The sequence below is a fragment of the Mastomys coucha genome, chromosome X (genome assembly GCF_008632895.1).
Source record: "Mastomys coucha isolate ucsf_1 chromosome X, UCSF_Mcou_1, whole genome shotgun sequence".
NCBI lineage: Eukaryota > Metazoa > Chordata > Mammalia > Rodentia > Muridae > Mastomys > Mastomys coucha.
The window spans coordinates 114,548,796-114,556,276 of NC_045030.1; the positions used below are offsets into that span (position 1 = coordinate 114,548,796).

Genomic DNA, 7,481 nt, shown 5'->3' on the forward strand with positions numbered 1-7,481 from the left:
ACTTAAACTTCTTTGTAAAGGCACTGTAGTTATTCATAAATGCTTTTTGCATAAATGCTCTTTCTTTGAAACTTGGAAGCAAAAATGTAATGGCCTACAATAATTAAGACATAGTATCAAGGGAAGATCCCAAGAGATGGTGCACATGTTATCATATATTTATTATGTAGGATCATAAACACTAATAATAACATACTTCTCCCCTCAATAAAATCATAAGATAAATAATATAAAGGAAGTTCTGAGAAAGTGAATGTGTTACAAAATTCCAACTACACTATTTGGTAGACTACAAGTAAAGGCAGCTGAGCTGAAAACCAACTGTCAAATGTCACAATCAGAAGACTCTAGAATGATGAAACAATGCATGGGTTCTTACCTGTCACAGGCAAGGTTATTCAAGCCATGAAAAGCCACAGGTTTGAATGCCAGCCAGAGAAGTCCACAAATAGTGGTGAAAATAAATCTTAGTGGCTTCCTGCCCAGAATCCCACAGCTTCAGTTGTCAGGAATGCAGGTAGGTTATCTTTGCCCACCTTTACTGCCTCCATCATGGTTACCCTAGGGCTTCCCTAGTCCTGCCAATACTGGTTGCAGACAGGACCTGAGAGGCTGTTCCAGCAGCTGACTGAGACAGATGCAGATACTCACAGCCAACCATTGGGCTGAGGTCAGGGACTCTTATGGAAGAGTTAGGGGACAGATTGAAGGAACTGAGGGGGATGGCAACCAGCCGTGTCGAGTAACCTGGAACCCTGGGAGCTTCCAGAGACTGAACCACCAACCAAAAAGCATACACAGCTTGTCTGATGCCCCTGTCACATAGTAGAGAATTATCTTGTCTGGTTTCAGTCGGAGACAATGAGCCTAATCCTGTAGAGACTTGGAACCCCTGGGAGGGTATGTGTAGGGGGGGCACTCTCAGAGGTGAAGGAGAGGATGGATGGGAGGGAAGAACTTGGGATGAGAGACTGGGATAGGGGCAAAATTTGGGTTGTAAATATATGAAATAATTAATAATAATAATTAAAGATAATTGTGTTAAAGAATGAACCGAAACCTGTAATTGACAGGATTGGTGAGATAGGGGGCATCACATGGACTAGACAGAGACTTGGGATAAGAGAGGTGCCCAAGAATCAGTGGTGGTATCTGTAGCTGTGACTCATATCATTGGGTATATAGAACCTGAAGTAGCCACTTCCTGTAGCCAGGCAGGAATCCTAATGGAGCAATAAGGATAACAACACACTCACAAAACTTTTTACCCAAAATGTATCCTGTCTATAAAAATGCAGGAATGGGGGATGGAACAGAAACTGAAGGAATAGCCAACCAATAACTGCCCCAACCTGAGACCGATCCCATGGGCAAGCACCAGTTCCTGATACTATTAATGATACTCTGTTATGCTGACAGATAGAAGTCTAACATGGCTTTCCTTTGAGAGTCTCCACAAAGCAGGTGCCTCAGGGAGATGCAGATATCCACAACCAAACAGTGGATGGAGCTTGGGGAGTCTTATGGAAGAATAAGAGAAAGGATAGCAGGCCCTAGAGCTGGTTGGAACTCCACAAGAAGACCAATAGAGTAAACTAGCCTGTACCGTTAGGACTCTCTGAGACTGATCCACCAATCAAAGAACATACAGGAGCTGAACCTATGCCTCCATGCACACATGCAGCAGATATGCATATTGGTCTTCATGTGGGTCCCAAACAACTGGAATGGAGGGTAATCCAAAAGCTGTTGCCTGTCCATAGGATATGTTCTTCTAGCTGGGCTACCTTGTCTGGTCACTGGGAGAGGATGAGCCTAGTCCTGCATAGACTTGAAGTGACAGGGTGGGACTTCAAACCTTTCTGATTTGATGATTTGACTCCTGTTTTAATATGGGATCCTCACTGTGTGGTAATGAATTAAAAACAGAATATCCCATAATATTACCAAGATGTGTTGATGAATTTTTACCCAAGAATGTATCAATATTCATAGCCACCTAAATTCTAAGTACATAGTTTTATCATACAAATATATCTACTCTGTGAAATTGTTAGATTAAAAGAAATAAGTTCATTCTGGACATTCACAAACTGTATACTAAATGAGGACTGTAGTGTATATCATTTCAGCGAGAAAGTACATATAAGCAGATTCAGGATTTAAGGAGTGTGTGCAGATATTGTGATTGTTACTCTCTATTTCACTAATGGAGTCAAAGTGTAAATACATATTTCTGAGACAAATCTCGGGGGTTGATATTTGTATTGACTAGCAAAGGTGAGTTTTCAGCTTGGTTTCTTTTTAAAGTGATCTCAGATGTAAATATTGCAATTTCAATCTCAGCAGTTGACACAAAACAGGATATGTGGAGAACATTTAATTGTGGCCTTACAGTATACAATGGCTTACTTATTTTCATAACAAGTAATACCTAAAAGGAAAAAAAAGAAGAGTCTTATAAATATGAGACTTATATGAATAGTGTCCTCTATCTACAACAGGGAGTGGCACCCACAAAGTCTCAACAATGTAGTTGCCTAATCAAGACTTTCAATGACATCAGTTGACACACCAACATGGATGAGAAAATCTCACAAGGCTCTGATTGGTTCCTTGACCTGACCTCCCATGTATAGAAACGAGAAAGCACCAAGAAGATGGAGGTGCTGACAGTGGTGCAAAGAGTAAACAAGCTGGACAATTCTCGACATTCATATGGGGCATCTTCTCTGCGAGGCAGATTTCACAAAATAGCCAAAACATCGTGGGCTTTAGCAAAGCACTTAAAGATATTACCTTCCTGAGAACCCCATAAAACAGGATACCAACTTTCGTGTAAGATGTACACATTTGTACAATAAAGGAACAAGTGTTATGGGTTCAACCAAATATTCTCTGGTTGATACTGAGGTATACTCCAGAATGGTAATTTAGGCCTGGTTTCATAAACACAGTAAACATTCCATGGATAAGAAAATAGTAGATCCTAAAGGGAAATACAGTACTGTTTCATGTAGACTGACAGAGAACCAAACTGCATTCTAAATGTTTGTGTTCACAGCAGTTGACTCCTGTCAGTCTTGTGCATACCTGCTTACCATAATGAGAATGAGGGATAGCTGAGTAACAGAGCCTCTGTAGCCCCTCTTTTAATATCCAGGGAATGTGGTGGCAGAAATGTTTTTATAGACTCAGATATTTGACCACTAGGTTCCTAGTAGATGGTGTTGTCTGGAGATGGATGAAGCTCAATGCCAGGACTTCCTTAGAAATGCCAATCAAAAATATGTCACATATAAATCTTATTAGAGATAGAAGTGCATTTTTTTTCTGGAAGAAGTAAAGCAATGACTGTAGCCTTGGAGAGTTCATACCTTGCCCATCACCACAGATATTCCAGTTGCTTAGCTCTTAAAGAAGGAAACCATGGTATGCAATGTTCATATCTTCAGAGTAGATCAGAATACTTTCTGCACATCCCATCAGAAATATTTCTCCTTTTTGAAGCCTATCTTGGTGGAATTGAAGTACACCACAGGGATAAAGGACACAGATGCTGGCAGAAAGATCATGATGCACCTGCCCCACACAAAGCTGCATAAGATAAAACACAGTAGTTGCCAGTGTTGAACTAAGATTTGTTAGCTAAATTTCATAGAAAAATACAGCACCTATACTAAATATTCTACCAATGGTGATTGTTCATCAGGAGGATGATATGTGTGTTGAACATCAAAATATCCATATTAGGTTGGGCTACCTTTGCCACATTTAACATTTTGTTAAATGACTATCAGGTGAATTTCTTTGAAATGCATGAATAGAACCCTACATTTATATTTCAGAGAACAGCTTCTGTATGTGCATGTCTCATATGGACATCTGGCACAAATAAAAACTGAAAACTAAATTAAAATTTAATTGAATTAAAATTTAAAACTTCTCTGAAAGTTCCTATCTATTGTTTTTCAATGAAATTTCACAGTAAAAAATGGTACTCACTGAAACAATTGAGAGAATACAGAATGGTCACATGAATAGTCAATGTAAAAAAAAAAAGAAATAAAAAGGATGACATGACTACTTCTAGGTATGGTGGAAAGGAAGATTTATTGTAGATATAAGGAAGAGCACAGAAAGGACAGATAGGGGAACATCTGGGAGAGTCTAGAGTGAGTATGCTGGGCAAATTGGACCAGGCCATGTGAGGAGAGACGGAAAGAGAGAGGGGAGGCCAAAAGGTCAAGTGGCCAAGAAATCAGAAGGAAAGAAAGAAGGATACAACCAAAAAGTAAAAAAGGAAAGAGAACAAAAGGAAAGGAAAGCAAAGCAAAGAAAAGAAAAAAGAAAAGGAAAGGAAAAGAAAAAGAGCTGAAAAAACAGATGGGAGAAGGATGTGTATGTGTGTGTGTGTGAGAGAGAGAGAGACAGGCAGACAGAGAGAGAGAGGGAGAGAGAGAGAGAGAGAGAGAGAGAGAGAGAGAGAGAGAGAGAGAGAGAGAGAGAGAGAGAGAGAGAGAGAGAGAATAACTTTAAAAGAAGTGATGAATTTGATAGGGAGTGGAGAGACAGAGAAGGGGTGGAAATGAATGCAGGGGTGAGAATCATGTAAGTTCATTAATCACTTATAAAGTTCCTACTGAGTTGATCATAAGTCTAGTTAAACAGCTGTTGGTGCCTAAAAATATAAGTGACACTATTTCATCTTTCAGAACATCTTGTCATTCTGGCCATTGTGGTGACTTACTGGCCTTATCCCCTTGAATGCTTTCATACCTCTTACATAAGTTATTATGAGAGTTGGTCCTCTGGGTAAGATCTTCCAGATCAGTTCCATCTCTGTGCCTCCTAGTTTTGTATACACAGTATTTTTAACTTGTTTATTACCTTTAAGTTCATGGAGACTACCAATCACAACCTCAATTCATCAATAGTCTACATTGTTTAAAAGTATATATGGTTCTTCTGACCAAAATCTTGAAAAGTGCCTCATGTTTGGCAGTAGAAATTTTCATAATCTATGACTGGTTGGGAGGAGTATTATCATCCTAAATTAATACTCATCTTACCAGTAAGTAATCAAATGCTAAACTCAGCATGTTCTAACAAATCATGATAGAGGGACTGTCCTGGGTTGTTATGGTAGGAGATACTGCACAGGTGATATTTCTCTTTTTTCTTTCCTTCCTTCTCTCCCTCTTTCCTACCCTCTCTCTTTCAAACTATTTCTGCATTCTCCACACTCACTGACTGTGGATTAGGATGTACCTCTCAGCTACTGCTTTAGTGCCATGCTTGCTGCCCTGCTCCCCACCATGATGAGGGACTAAACCTCTGAAACTGTAAGCAAACCATCAGTTAAACACTTGCTCTTATAAAAATTGCCTTGGTCATGGTGTCTTTTCACAGCAATAGAATAGCGACTAAGCCAGCCAATAGACATAAAAAAGATTACTTAAGAACCGGTTTGAAATTTTCATCACAATAAGTTAAAGAATCTATGAGGAATTTGCAAATTTCTACTCAGTTAGCAATGTTTATTTTATGAAGGAGGGATTATAGATATTTTATAATATCCATACAACTGTATAGTGTATCTTGGTCATATCTACCTTCCCCCTCTCCCTCCAGCTTCACATGTATCTCCCTCAAATATCTTCCATCTTCCTCTCAATTTCATTGTTTTTATTTTTCTCACCCACTAAATCCAATTAGTGTTTCCCATATGTGTTCATGTCTAGGGGCTCAACCACCTGGCCTTTGGCAACCTATAGCAATTGCTGTTGCCCTCAAGGAAAAGTTACCTTTGTTCCTTTCTCAGTAACCTTGAACTGCAGCCATGTCACACTAGTCTTAGCAAACATCACCATGGCTATCTGAATCCACACTGCCAAACAGAACACAGGTGTGTAAACAATGCAGCATCCTGATGGATTTTCTAGTCTGGGCTTTTGAGCAGGAGGCCTGGACACCAACTGTTTCTCTCTCTCTCTCTCTCTCTCTCTCTCTCTCTCTCTCTCTCTCTCTCTCTCTCTCTCTCTCTCTCTCTCTCTCACACACACACACACACACACACACACACACACACACATTGAAATACCATGAACAACTGCACATTTCTTTTCCTGATTTATTTAAGTTCCAGATGCTAAGTTTTGCAATTCACGAATTATTCTCATTTGTGTCAGGGTGATGAACGTGGCCACAGTTTTTGCTCCTGATAGAATCTACAGCATAATGCACATCAGACACTTTATTCAAAACACTGTGCAAAATGTTAAATTAATGAATTTAATAAATTCAAATGACAATTGTGAATACTTTGTGTTTACATGATTTGACTAACCTTAATAATGATTTTCAATGACTTAAGAACAATGATAAATACTATGTTTCTACTCATGTGTCAAGACTCCCACTTAGGGTATACATCTGTGAGGTACAACAAGGAGAAACATTTTAAATATTATTGGGTTGCATCCACAATTTTTGTATGGATTTTACATTGCTGGAATAGGAATCAAGAATTCTGATTTGCTCAAATTTCAGGTCAATTTTATCTACTTTTTAGACAGTTTTCAATAATTTCAGAAAAGATTTTGTAATGGTGCATCAGCTTCATGTATTCTTCACACACTTCTTCAGTGTATGTTTTCCATTGTGGCATTTCAAGGAGGAAAATTCAGAAGAGATATCTATTACAATCACACCTAAAGTCTGAACTCAATGGTGATGCCAGGCAGAAAAGAATCACACTGAAGTGAGTATAAATATTCTTTTTGGGATAAATAAATTCCATCCCATTATATCTAGGATCAGAAAGGGAATGGAGAGGAGGTATAGGATGTGGAAGAGTTGGAAAGTGGACCAGGAACAGAATCTGGAGTGTAAAAAAAAAAAGACAAGAAATAATAAAAATTATTGTTATTTAAGATTAAACTTAAATCCTGTACAATTAAACTCAATTTTCACTCAGTCATGACTATATTTAAAAACATGTAAGAGAAAATTTTTCTGCAACAGTGTATTCATGCAATGAAATGCACAGGCTGAGTTTCAATTAACAAATAGAAAAAAAAAAGGAGGTTTAATGTCTTCAGTGTTACTGTGTATTCTTCAAATCATTCAGAATGTGGACCCCAAATAGGAAGGTAGTATTGGAAACAAATTCTATTAAAAAATAAAATACGTTTGCCGCTGGAAAGAAATAATTTTTCTTTAATTAGAACATTATCTACTATTTATTTTTTATTGTTTTATATTTTGAGATTTTAGCATAGTTACTTTCTTTACTTTTTCTACTTCCCTTTTCTCCCTACAAATCCTCCTGTATACCCCTCTATACCCTCCTTCAAATTCATGGCCTTTCATCACTAATTATCATTACATGCTTATATTAATTGCATTATTATATGAATTATATACATAGAAATTAATATTATATACAATATAAATTTATATAATATAAAAATTAATTT

General features: G+C 37.8%; 1 protein-coding gene across 1 annotated transcript in view; it reads left to right on the forward strand.

The window, feature by feature from the left end:
- The first annotated feature begins 398 nt into the window (after positions 1-398).
- Positions 399-7,481, forward strand: part of LOC116094096 (nucleoporin GLE1-like) — a 42,780-nt gene continuing 35,697 nt past the window's right edge. Inside the window, exons 1-2 of the mRNA XM_031376042.1 lie at positions 399-517; positions 6,649-6,763. The gene's annotated coding sequence lies outside the window, so the exon portion shown is untranslated. The remainder of the gene's footprint in view (positions 518-6,648; positions 6,764-7,481) is intronic.